Here is a 12,747-nt window from a genome sequence, read left to right on the forward strand (position 1 = left end):
AAAAATGCTACATCTGTGCAGCATCTATTAAGTAAACATCACATTTTCAGTGTCACATTTGGTGGAGTTTAATTACGTCCAAATAAATCCAAGATATAATCTCTTGTTAGTTGTTTGCAATGGATAGAAAATACATGAATATTTTTCAATTTACATGAGTCCAAGTAGGAGACCACGTTCAGCCCCTGAGAAATGTGAGGGGAAGGACTGATGATAAAGGCACATCAGATTGGTCTTTCTATTTGAAATCACCAAGTTTGTTTCAGAATACTCTAAATACAAACAGTTTTTCTGAATTCTGATAGAGGACCCAAAGATTGTAATTTGGTTGAATTTACAATATTACGCATCACACAATATTTTCTTTATATAAGTTACTATACAATCCACCTAAAAATAATGCTACGAGATCCATTATAGCACTGAGTACATTTAACTTATTTGTCCAGTAACACAAGAAAATACAAATTACAAAAACCACAGATCCAACCAATTGCAGCACCAAATTCCACTCAAATATCAAACCAACATTCCCAATTATCTTCTCATCATTAACTCCATATTGGCATAATATTCTTCCTTAAAACTTGAATGAACATCATTGCTTTGACAGTTTGTGAACTAACAGATGTCTACTTATCTTCTCAAGGTATATCCAATCCTTGGATTCCTTTAACATGTTACCAACTCAAGTCTTCTCATAAGTAAATAATTCCAATCTGTCAACCACTACTAATTGTTTAGGTGCCTTCAGCCAAGTTCTGAGGACTGAAGACATCACTCCAAATTTAACCATACCTTGCACAATCTACATTAGATTGTAGCTCCCAAACTCCAGTCAGTTCTCTTTAGCAATTACACAGTAATTTAGATATTTAGCTTTAGCACAATATCTGACAAATGGTTTTTGGCCTTAAATATTAATTGTTCCTCTTTCATGGGTGCTACCCGACAGAGTGTTTCAGGCATTTTCCATTTTTATTGTTTTTTTTTATTTTTTTTTACCATTCCTCAGTAACTGCATATAGATTTAACTCTATTCAGTCAATTAGACCATAAAACATAGGAGCAGAATTAGGCCATTCAGTCCATTGAATCTGCTGTGCCATTCCATCATGGCTGATCCCAGATCCCACTCAACCCCATACACCTCCCTTCTCACCATATCCTTTGATGCCTTCACCAATCAGGATATTATCAACTTCCATCTTAAATATACCCACGGACTTGGCCTCCACTTCAGTCGAAGGCAGAGCATTCCAGATCCACCACTCTCTGGCTAAAAAAAACTCCTCCTTACTTCTGTTCTGAAAGGTCGCCCCTCAATTTTGAGGCTGCGCCTTCTAGTTCACGACACCCCCACCACAGGAAACATCCTCCCCATATCCACCCTATCTAGTCCTTTCAACATTCGGTAGGTTTCATTGAGAACCAACCCCCGCCCCCCCATTCTTCTAAATTCCAGTGAGTACAGGCCCAAAGCTGCCAAACGCTCCTCATGTGTAAACCACTTCATTCCTGAACTCATCCTTGTGAACCTCCTCTGGACTCTCTCTAAAGACAACACATCCTTTCTGAGATATGGGACTCAAAACTGTTGATAATACTTCAAGTGTGTCCTGACTAGTCATACATCCTAAATCCAGGTAACTTATATTTCTCTAACTTCCAGTATCCTTTCCCCTCTATACCTATCCCACCATTGTTTGCCCTTATCTCACAAGCCCCATCACCTCATCTTTCCCTGTCCTTTCGATCTGCCCACATTCCTCCCTCTGGGCTCCTTCATATCCTTCCTTTTATTCCATGGTCTACTGTTGTCACCTATCAGATTCCTTCTTCTTCAACTTTGTCACCATCACCTAGCATTTCCCTCACCTGGATAAACTGTAATCCACCATCTCTTACTCCATGTCTCCACAACCATATACATGTGATTGCTATCTTCCTTCTTTCTCTCCAGTCCTGCAAAGGATCTCAGCACCAACGGTCCATTTCCCTCCAAAGACGCTACCTTTCCTCATAAGCCCTTCCAGTATTGTGTGTTACTCCAGATTTCAAGTACCTGTAGTTTTTATTGCTTCATATTTTTAGTAGTTTCCCAATTTACTCCAGGTGCAATCACACTGGTACCCTGTAAAGTTACATCAAAACTCCCATACCATTCATGCTTCACACTCCTTATAATAAATATCAACATTCTAGCAGCCTTCCTAATTATTTGCTGCACCTCCACTCAAACTTTTTGTATTGTATCTTTTGGGTATCAGGTCTCTTTGCACCAGAACATTGTTGTTTTAGTCCAATGAAGTTGCATTCTTCTTTTAAAAGTGGAAAACGTCACCTTTTCCAACATTATACATCATCTGCCAACTTCCTGCCCTCTTAACTTGTATATGCAGTGGATTCCAGTTAATTGGGACACATCAGGACCAATACATTTTGGCCTATTTAAGCAGCTGCCCAATTTGCCAAAGTTTCATGAAAATATTTAAAAGACATTAAAAAAAAACAAACTACAATTTAACTGAGTAACAACTTATTTGTTCTGTATTTCATTTAAATACGTTAGAACACTACCAATACCTCTACAGCACTATAAAACTGTATTAGTTCCTAATACTTATCAATGGAAGAATTCATCTGCTGTGTCCATTTGATTGATTGTAAGTGAACAAAATCAGCACAAACACCAAATGCAGATAATGGACTGCCTTCATAAAATGCTTTAAATGACTGCACCCTCCAAATCTTTATTTTCATCATAACATTCAAGATGATTGTCGATATGTTATGTTCACTCATCTATAATTACTGTTGAGACCTGAAGTAGGAGATAGGACAAAGTCAGAACTGAAAATACTCCTTTATTCAGTACAGTCATTCAACTATGAAATCTCAAATTCAAGACTCAACTGTATGTGCCAAAGCACAACTATTTAAATGGTTTAACTAAAGAACATTCAAAACATTGATTGGAACAACCAATTAGTGCAAGTCAGCCTGGGATTGGTTGTCAGCTGACCAATAGGTGTTGGTTGTTTCAGGTCACCATAACACCTCCCTCTTGAAGATGACTACCTGTTGGATTTGAGCCAAGAGTTGATTTGGATTGGAACAACTGGATCAAGCTGGTGATCAGTCCTTCTTAGTGGTTGCAGTATATCACTTTGCAACAATGTTGCTTGTAGCTGTGGTGGCACCGATGGTTGGTTCAGTCAGGGTGAATTGAACCTTTCCAGGAGAAGATGAAAGTCCAGATCTTTGTTTGATGACCTGCCTGATGAACTTGTTGTCCTTTTGAGAACACATGGTTGCAAATGGTTGATGTGGTGACACCAGCGATGTCCATCTTTGATAACTTCATAGAGCACTTTCCCCATTAGTTTTCCAATCTGACCTGGTACCCAGGGATCTTGCCCTTTGCTATACTGTCTGATGCACGCTGCAAGTCTGGGCTTTAATGACTTCACCTGTTGACAAAAGTCTGTGTGGCCGCCTTTATGTACCTGCCCATCTGCTGTCTTACATGTTGGACTGCAGCAGCATTGCAAAACTGTATGCAGTTTTCTTCCCAAAAACACTTCAGCTGGTGACCTCCCCTTGAGGCCTGGATGTGGTGTAATTCAAGATGTCAACAGAAATGTGTTGAGAACCTCTGCCATTGTACCTTCTCCTCTTAATTTCAGAAGTGACTGTTTAAAGGTATCCACAAACCCCTCTACTTGGCCGTTGGACTGTTGATGATATAGGGATCAGCGACGTGAATAATTCAGCTGTTTTGGCGGAATTCAGCAAATTGCTGTAAACTGAATTGAGTGCTATTGTCAGAAACACTTGTTCCTGGCATCATAAAGTGGCCAAAGATCTGCAGCAGTTGTTGAATGGTAGCCTCCGTCATTGTTGACTTCATCAATAATACTTAGCCATTTGGAATAGGCATCGACAAGGACAATTATTATTTAAATGGTAAAAAAATTGCAGCATGTTGCTGTGCAGAGCGACTTGGGAGTGCTTGTGCATCAACCACAAAAGGTTGGTTTGCAGGTGCGGCAGGCTACCAAGACGACAAATGGAATGTGGTCTTCATTGCTAGAGGGATTGAATTTAAGAACAGGGAGGTTATGCTGCAACTGTACAGGGCACTGGTGAGGCTGCAACTGGAGTAGCCCGTGCAGTTCTGGTCTGCTTACTTGGAGGATATACTGGCTTTGAAGGCAGTGCACAGGAGGTTCACCAGTTTGATTCCAGAGATAAGGGGGTTAGACTATGAGGAGAGATTGAGTCATCTGGGACTGTACTCACTACAATTCAGAAGAATGAGAGGAAATCTTATAGAAACATAAAATATGAAAGGGATAGATAAAATACAGGCAGGGAAGTTGTTTCCACTGGTAGGTGAGACTAGAATTAGGGTGTATAGCCTCAAGATTCAGGGGAGTGGAATTAGGACAGAGATGAGGAGAAATTGCTTTTCCCCAGAGGGTGGTGAATCTGTGGAATTCTCTGCCCAATGAAGCAGTGGAGGGTATCTCCATAAACATACTTAAGAGAAGGATGGATAGCTTTTTGCATATTAAAGGAATTAAGGGTTATGGGGAAAAGGCAGGTAGGTGGAGATGAGTTCATAGCCATATCAGCCACAGTGTTATTGAATGGCTCAATGGGCCAGATGGTCTACTCCTGCTCCTATTTCTTATGTTCTTGTATTCTTATAAGTCAATACGTACTCTACTCCAAGGTCTGGTAGCCTGAAGTCATAGTTGTGGATCTACTATACTCTGATTCTTTGCTGCCAAAGAGCACTGACTGCATTGCTTGTACAAGAATGTGATACCTTCATCGATGTCCAGCCAGTACACAAAGCTGAACCACAAACATGAGAAAATCTGCAGATGCTGGAAATCCAAGCAACACACACAAAATGCTGGAGGAACTCAGCAGGCCAGGCAGCATCTATGAAAAAGAGTAAACAGTCAATGTTTCCGACCAAGACCCTTCATCTGGACTGGAAAAAAAGTTGAGAAGTCAGAGTAAAAAGGTGGGGGAAGGGAGGAAGAACCACCAGTGGGGGGGGGGGGGGGGGGGGGGAGAGAGAGAGAAGAGAGAGGAGGGGGAGGGAGTAAAGAGCTTCCAAGTTGATTAGTGAAAGATAAAAGGCTGGAGGAGGAGGAAGCTGATGAGAGTAGACCACAGAAAAAGGGAAGGGACAGGAGCACCAGAGGGAGGTGATAGGCTGGTAAGGATTCGAAGTTCAAGGGGGAGACAGGAATGGGAATAGTGAAGTGGGGTAGGGGGACAATTACCAGAAGTTCAAGAAATTGTTCAATTTTGCAGGAAGAACTGCCAATACTGGTAATGGGTACCACAGTTCCAACTTGCTGTGTTTGGCCACTTGGAGACCTGAGTGACGTATAAGCCACTGGAAGCTTCATGGAGCAAGTTGGAATCATGTTTCAGGTTGATCAAACACCGACATTGTTGAGTGACAGCTTGTGAAGTGATATCAGGGTCTTGCACCAGTTTGGCCAGGACCTGTTTGCGAATGACTGCATCACTAGGTTCCTGAAGACCCCAAATATAAAAATCAGATATTTGAAACTATGATAGTCATGTTATTCAGCTTGAACTTCTCACATTTGCAAAAGACAACAATATAACATATGTGATTAAGTCACCTGCATCATGTTTAACAAATCTTAGGCATTGGTAGCAAACAAAAAAGAGAAATGACTGCTCTCCAGACTACAGTTCCATCAAACAATAGGTCATGTGGGTTCTCAAACAGTATGAAGTTGAATGAACACTCATGTTCAGCAGTACTCAATTTTCAGAACAAAGGCTTATCTTCCACCTGTCATCTTTACTGGCGAACTTGACCCAGAGTACATCTTTGTAATATTTAAACCATGATTCAAATGTACCTCCAGAAGTAACATTGAACTATAATCAGTAATTAACATAACAACTGTCTCACACGAGTTCTGTTCAGTGTTTGATAGCACCATCATTGGACTCACTAATACCTACTGGTCAAGGTGTCAATTAACATCAGCAGGGCAGCCTCAAATTGAGCTGTTGCTGTTTTTTTTTCCAAAAATACTTTATTCAGAAATATTACAAAATAAAAATAATTACATACAGAAAAAGAAAACCATTCGTTGACTGTGAGTCCTTATTCAATACAGTTATTAACAATAAAATTTTGCGTTGACTCTGTTCATTTACAAATGAAAGATGTTTACAGTAAATCATGCGTTTATTCTCAACTCTTGGTCAAGTGTTAAGACTTATTAACAATCAAAATTTTTCAACAATAAAGGCAGGCAATGGCTCTAATACTTTCCCAAATTAACAATTCCACCCACTCCTTGGGCACCATGTTGATTATCTGTCCACACCGCTGATGAGGGTAGGTCTCCTCCCCACCCAACCTCTCCCCCTCCTACGGGTGATGAACGTTAAACTGTGGTCCTTCCCCACCGGGCCTTCGCGGTGGCTGCACCAAGTTTGAGTGCATCCCTCAGAACGTACTCCTGCAGACGAGAGTGTGCCAGTCGGCAGCATTCAGTCACGGACATCTCCGTCAGCTGGCAGAGCATCAAGTTTCGGGCCGACCAAAGAGCGTCTTTCACCGAATTGATGATCTGCCAGCAGCACCGGATGTTGGTCTCCGTGTGCGTCCCCGGGAACAGCCCGTAGATCATGGAGTCCTCGGTAACGCAGCTGCTGGGCATGAATCTTAGTACTGTCCCTTCCATTCTCTTCCACACCTTCTTTGCGAACCCACAGTGTGCAAAGAGGTGAGCCACTGACTCCACCCCATCACAGTCCTCCCGTGGGCAGTGGGGTGTGGAGGAACTGTTCCGGGCGTACAGGAGGGATCTGACTGGGAGGGCCCCCCTCACCGCCAGCCAGGCGAGGTCTTTGTACCTGTTGGTGAGATCTGGCGATGAGGCATTTTGCCAGCATTGCTCATCAGTCTTCTGCTGAAATTGCAAAGTCAGTATAATAGAGCACCTTGTTGCCAATTCATTGCGTTTGCTCACCTATAACTACTGATGAGACCTGAAGACAGAAGACAGGACAAACCTGGAACTTGAAATACTTCTTTATTCAATAAAACCAAACAACTACCAAATCTCAAACTCAAAGCTCACCTGTTCATCACAACGCATGACTATTTAAATGGTTTACCCAAAGAACATTTAGGGTATTTGATTGGTACAACTATCAACGAGTGAAAGGCTGGGACTGGCTGTCAGCTGGCTAATAGGCATTGGTTGTTTCAGCTTGCTGTAACACAATACCTTCAAATTTTCTTCATAATCCCTAAATTGTTGAAGTAGTGAAATTGTTTCATTTTCACTCCTAGCCATTCTGGCATCTCCAAGCCTGAATGCTTAAAACTGTGTTGAGCAAAACAGTTCCAAGTTGTCTTACAGCTTATTTCTCACCAACTATCAGTGACAAAAATCACTGCTGTTTGAACACAAACACACCAACTGACAGTTTAAAAACTAAATACTCTAAGCACAGTGTGGTGTCCAAAGGCCATGCAAGTGTATGTGTCTGATGACAGTTAGAACCTGTTTGGCAACAGTCTCTTGCCCCAATTAAGCAGCATAGTGTCCCAAATAAATGAAGGGAAACACAGCTATTGTATCAATTTAGTTTTTGTTCTAAATGGTTTCCCCGATTATCTGATGGCCCAATTAATCAGAATCAATATCAACTTACCAACCTAATTATCAATATGTCATTAGTAGATTTGGCCACAGGAGGTTTTTTTTCCATCTAATCAATATACATAGATCATCAGTAGTTGAAGTCCCAGCACTGATCCATGTGACACCTCAGTGGCTACTAATTGCCCATATGAAAATACCATTTTTATCGCAATTGTTCTTTAATTGGTTATTTCTCTTTGCATGCCAATAAAATCACACCCAATCCCACATGATTTTATCTTATGCAGTCATTTTTATATGGCACTTTATCAAAAGCCTTTTAAAAATCCAAATATACCAGACTTAGATTCCCCTGTATTCACTCCAATTGTTATATCCTCAAATAATGCAATGGACTTGTCCAACAGGTTCTGAGATTATCGCTCCCTGTGCAGATGAGTGGTAGGAAGGATGAACAACCGAACTATGGTACTGTAGTTCAGGCATCCATTCAAGAGTGGGGAGAGAAGAGAAATGCAGTTTGGTTCAGGGGTAGGATAGTATGGAGAATAGGCAATTTTCTGTCGCAAGGATCAAGAATCCCAAAGTCTGTATTGCTTCCATGGTGACCAGATTTAGGACATCTCATCTGACCTGCAGAAGAATGTGGAGTGGGAAGAGAAAGATCCAGTTGTTGTGGCCCATGTGCATACCAACAACATAGGAAGAACAAGGAGAAAGGTTCCGCTGAGGGAATTTAAGTAGCTAGTGGCTAAATTAAAATGCAGAACCAAAAAAGTAATAATCTGAATTGTTAACTGAGCTACATGCAAATTGGCAAAGGGCTAATAGGATCAGAGAGCTAAATACATGGCTCAAAGATTGGTGGGAGATAAGTGAATCTGAATTTGTGCATTATTGGTACCAGTATTAGGTATGGAAGGAGCTGTTCTGATAGGACAGGTTCCACCTGAACCATGCTGGGACCAGGGTCCTGGTAATACGTTTAACTAGGACTGTAGATAGAGCTTTAAACTAAATAGCAGAGGGGTGGGTTCAAAAGTTTGGGAAAGTAAGGATAAAGTAAAAGGGAAAAAGAATTCAGGAGAAGTTACGAGAGGCTCCAGAATAAAGAAAAAGACAAAAAGTTTAAAAAGGAGTAAGAATTTAACTTCCAGTAACATGGGAGCAAAATTGAAAAGTGTAATGAATACAGGACCATAAGTGTTATATTTGAATGCATGGAGTATACAGAATAAAGTAGATAATCTTGTAGTGCGGTTGGAAAGTGGCAGACATCACTGTGTTGTGGCTAAAAGACTATCACAGCTGGGAGCTTAACATACAAGAATACACATTGTATTGGAAGGACAGACAGGTGGGCAGAGAGGGTGGGGTGGCTCAATTGTAAAAAATGAAATCAAATCCTTGTAAAGAAGGGCCATAGGTTTAGAAAATGTAGAATCCATGTGGGTAGAGTTAAGAAACTGCAAGAGTAAATGACCCTTTGATAGAAGGAATAAAGATGTAGACTATTTTCTAAACAGGGAGCAAGTTCAGTAATCAGTGGTGCAAAGGGACACAGGAGCCCTCATGCAGGATTCTCTAAAGGTTAACTTGCAGTTTGATTCAATAGTAAGGAAGGCAAATGCAATCTCAGCATTCATTTCAATAAGATTTGTATATAAAAGGATAATAATATTGAGGCTTTATAAAGCATTAGTCAGACCACACTTGAGCCCTTTATCCAAAAAAAGGATGTCCTGGCATTTTAAAGGGTCCAAAAGTCCACAATTATCCCAGGAAAGAAAGGGTTAATGTATGAAGAGCATTTAATGACTGTGGGCTTGTTCTCACAAGTTTAGAAGAACACCAGGATCTCAATGAAACCTATTGAATACTCAAAGGCCTAGATAGAGTGGGAACCATAGCTTGCATGGTTGCAGGGTCACTGCTCCTGCTGACACGGGTCAATGTTTTTGCAGGGACGGGGGTTACTTTGGGGCTTTGAGATTTCTATTGTTCTACGATGTTTCTTTGTTTCATTGATGTCTGTGAAAAAGATGAATTTCAGGATGTACACTGTATACATACTGATATTAAATATACTTTGAAATGTACATTGGTGGGGAATCCTAGCACCAGAGAGCATAGCCATTGTTCAAGGACGTCCCTTTAGAACAGAAATGAGGGGAAATTTCTTTAGCCAGAGGGTGCTGAGTCTGTGGAATTCATTGCCACAAACAGCTGTGGCGACCAAGTCATTGGGTATATTTAAAGGGGAGTATTAAGTTTGTTCTCTAACATATACAAACTTGCGTGGGTAAAAGCGCTAGAATGATTTTATTTACAGAATATTACAGTCATGGCTTCAGCTCCCAAAGACATCTGCATACTCTTTATTGAGCATTGTCTGGTCACCTTTGGACCGTAAATTCACTACAAAAACTCTTTTCACCAAGTTGAGCCTTTCACATGCAGTCAGACCTAATAATAGCTGTACTCTCTTATCTACCATTAGTAGCTGTGCCTTCAGATGCTGCCCCTTGTGATTAAAGGTCATCATACTGCCTTCTTTTACTAGAACGTTCTTTCCAGTATAGCTAGTCACTTTTAATTCCACTGGGTAAATCTTGCCCTTTACTTTGACCATCTTGTAATCATCCACACACAACAGATTCACCTGGGCTCTGGCATCAAGCTTGAATGGAATTACTATCTCATTCACAGTCACTGGAATGATCCAATCTGTTTTACCAGTGCCAGCAGTCTGTAGGGGATCCACAAAGACTTCTTCCATTTCCTCAGCAACCATGTGCACCTTTCTCTTGGTAGTCCCAGCTTTGCAACATCTTGCAAAACAATTCTTCTCCCCACAATTATTACAGGACTTTCCATAAGCTGGATACTTCTTTGAGATGTGTCTACCTCCACATTTGCTGCATTTACCGTTTGTGGCTTTCTCTTTGGTTTGTGGTTGCTTTGCACTGTTGTTTCTGCCCTGTGCAGCTCTTTAGCTAGTGCTTGTGTGGTCTCCACTGCCCTACACATATTCATAAGCCTACTTTAGTGATGAATCTTTTTCACAAAGCAGGCTTTCTCTAAGCCCATTATGTTGGATTCTGCTGACTATTTTGTCTCTGATTAGTGAGTCTCTCAGATCTCCAAACTCACAGGACTTACTCAGTGTGTGAAGCTCAGCTAAGTCTTAGTCAAGGCAGACACTGTTTCTGGTCACAGGAGAACTTGTATCTCTCAAACATGACATTTTTAACCGGGGACTAAATACTCCTCAAATTTTGTCATTAGAATGTCAAATATCAAGGCTGTCACATCAAATTGTAAGTTGTTGTGGACATCCAAAGCATTTTTGCCAATTTTGTGTAGAAAGATAGATGCTTTCATTTTTTCCTCCGCACCTCCAGCTCTACTTACTTCTAAGGGTAGTGGAAGTATAATTTGTCCATTTGTGCTGATCACTCCATCCTTGACTAAGCTGTTCCACCGTGAACATGATCTGTTATGAGTCAACATGACGCTTTCAGATCAGGTCATGCATAGCACATACATCCGCCGCACCACTCAGGTGTATTTCTGGGGTACAGGGACTAGCGACCCTTGTGTCTGTTTTTGTGTTCTATCGCTGAGCAGAAGTGAACCATCTGATTGGCATCCCTGGGCAGCAGCTTCTCTCCATTGGAACTACTGGTTCTTTCTTATTGAGGTATTCAGCTACGCTTCGTATTTAGACTCTATGCCAACTTCTGACACCATGCATTGAGGGTGTATCCCTCTTCTGAAACTATGTTATGTTAGTTCTTTAACATTGACAAACTTGCATAGGTACAAACTCTGGAACTATTTTATTTACAGAATACTACAGTCATGGCTTCCACTCAACCACATTTTACTCCTGACCTCCAGCCTACCAAGAGCATGTCTGTGTCCCTTTCACCAACATTATTTCCATTTCTGGGTGAACCTCCCACATTGCACATTAGGTACTGAAGTTCTTTATTATGTACATCCATACCACAGAGAGGTTGATAGGTTCTTGATTAGTAAGGGTGTCAAAAGTTACAGGGAGAAGGCCAGAGAATGTGGTTGAGAAGGAAAATAAATCACTGATGGGATGATGGAGCAGACTCGATGGGCCAAATAGCCTAATTCTGGTCTTATGGTCTTTTCTAGTTCTGATGAAGGATCCTTAATTCAAGAGAAATCTTGTTTCTCTCCTCAATAATACTGATGATCTGCTTCGCATTATCTGCTTTTATTTTGAATTTCCAGTATCTACAGCACTTCTGCTGCAAGCATTAAAGCTATTGTTCAGATAGCAATAGAGTAGATGGGAAGTTGAATATATAAATTCAGAAACTGGAGCTGTCCATAAGCTTCACAGAAGGTAATGAGTCATGTGTTGTGCTTAATACAGCTCATGTCAACACTCCAAAAGGTCCAGCTTGGTTTTACAATGCAGTTCTTTCTTTCTCCATGCTGCAAAGAACAAAACTGTTTTAAGGCCAGCTGGTGCAAATAGTTCCCTTCACAATTTGAAACAAAATCAGAAAAATGAATAAATTAGCTACAGATTATTTATGTTAATTACTTTTGACTCACCAAGGAATAAAAAACTGTCAGATTAATACCAAAAATATTTTAAAGCCTACATGTCAAAGATAGTCTGTATACTTAAATGACATTTAAGTTCAGGATGAACAGATAAAACCAACAGATAGTTATAGAATATAGATGAAACGAAGTCATAGAACTACACAACACAAACTAGCACTTCAGTCCATCTTATCCAACTACACTATTTTCATTTGCCTACATCCCTCTACTCCTTTCCTGCCCAAGTTCCTGTCTAAATGTCTTTTGAACATTCAGATTATACCTGCCTCTACCATGTCCTCTGCTGGTTTATTCCAGAAATCCATCACCCTCAATGTGGAAATACTTGCCCCTCAAATACCTTTAAAAATTTTTCCCCTCTCATCTTAAACTTGTGCCCCCCAAATTCATCTGATGCTCGTCTGACCTAGGAAAAGAACTCTCAATCTATCCTAGCTATGTA

The 12,747-nt window shown here is 40.7% G+C and overlaps 1 protein-coding gene across 5 annotated transcripts in view; it reads right to left on the reverse strand.

Moving 5' to 3' along the window:
- The window catches only part of dlg2 (discs, large homolog 2 (Drosophila)), an 823,880-nt gene that overhangs the window by 793,432 nt on the left and 17,701 nt on the right, over positions 1-12,747 (reverse strand). The gene's annotated exons all lie outside the window — the stretch shown is intronic.

Source organism: Mobula birostris, chromosome 7, assembly GCF_030028105.1.
Source record: "Mobula birostris isolate sMobBir1 chromosome 7, sMobBir1.hap1, whole genome shotgun sequence".
In the NCBI taxonomy this organism is placed as follows: Eukaryota; Metazoa; Chordata; class Chondrichthyes; order Myliobatiformes; family Myliobatidae; genus Mobula; species Mobula birostris.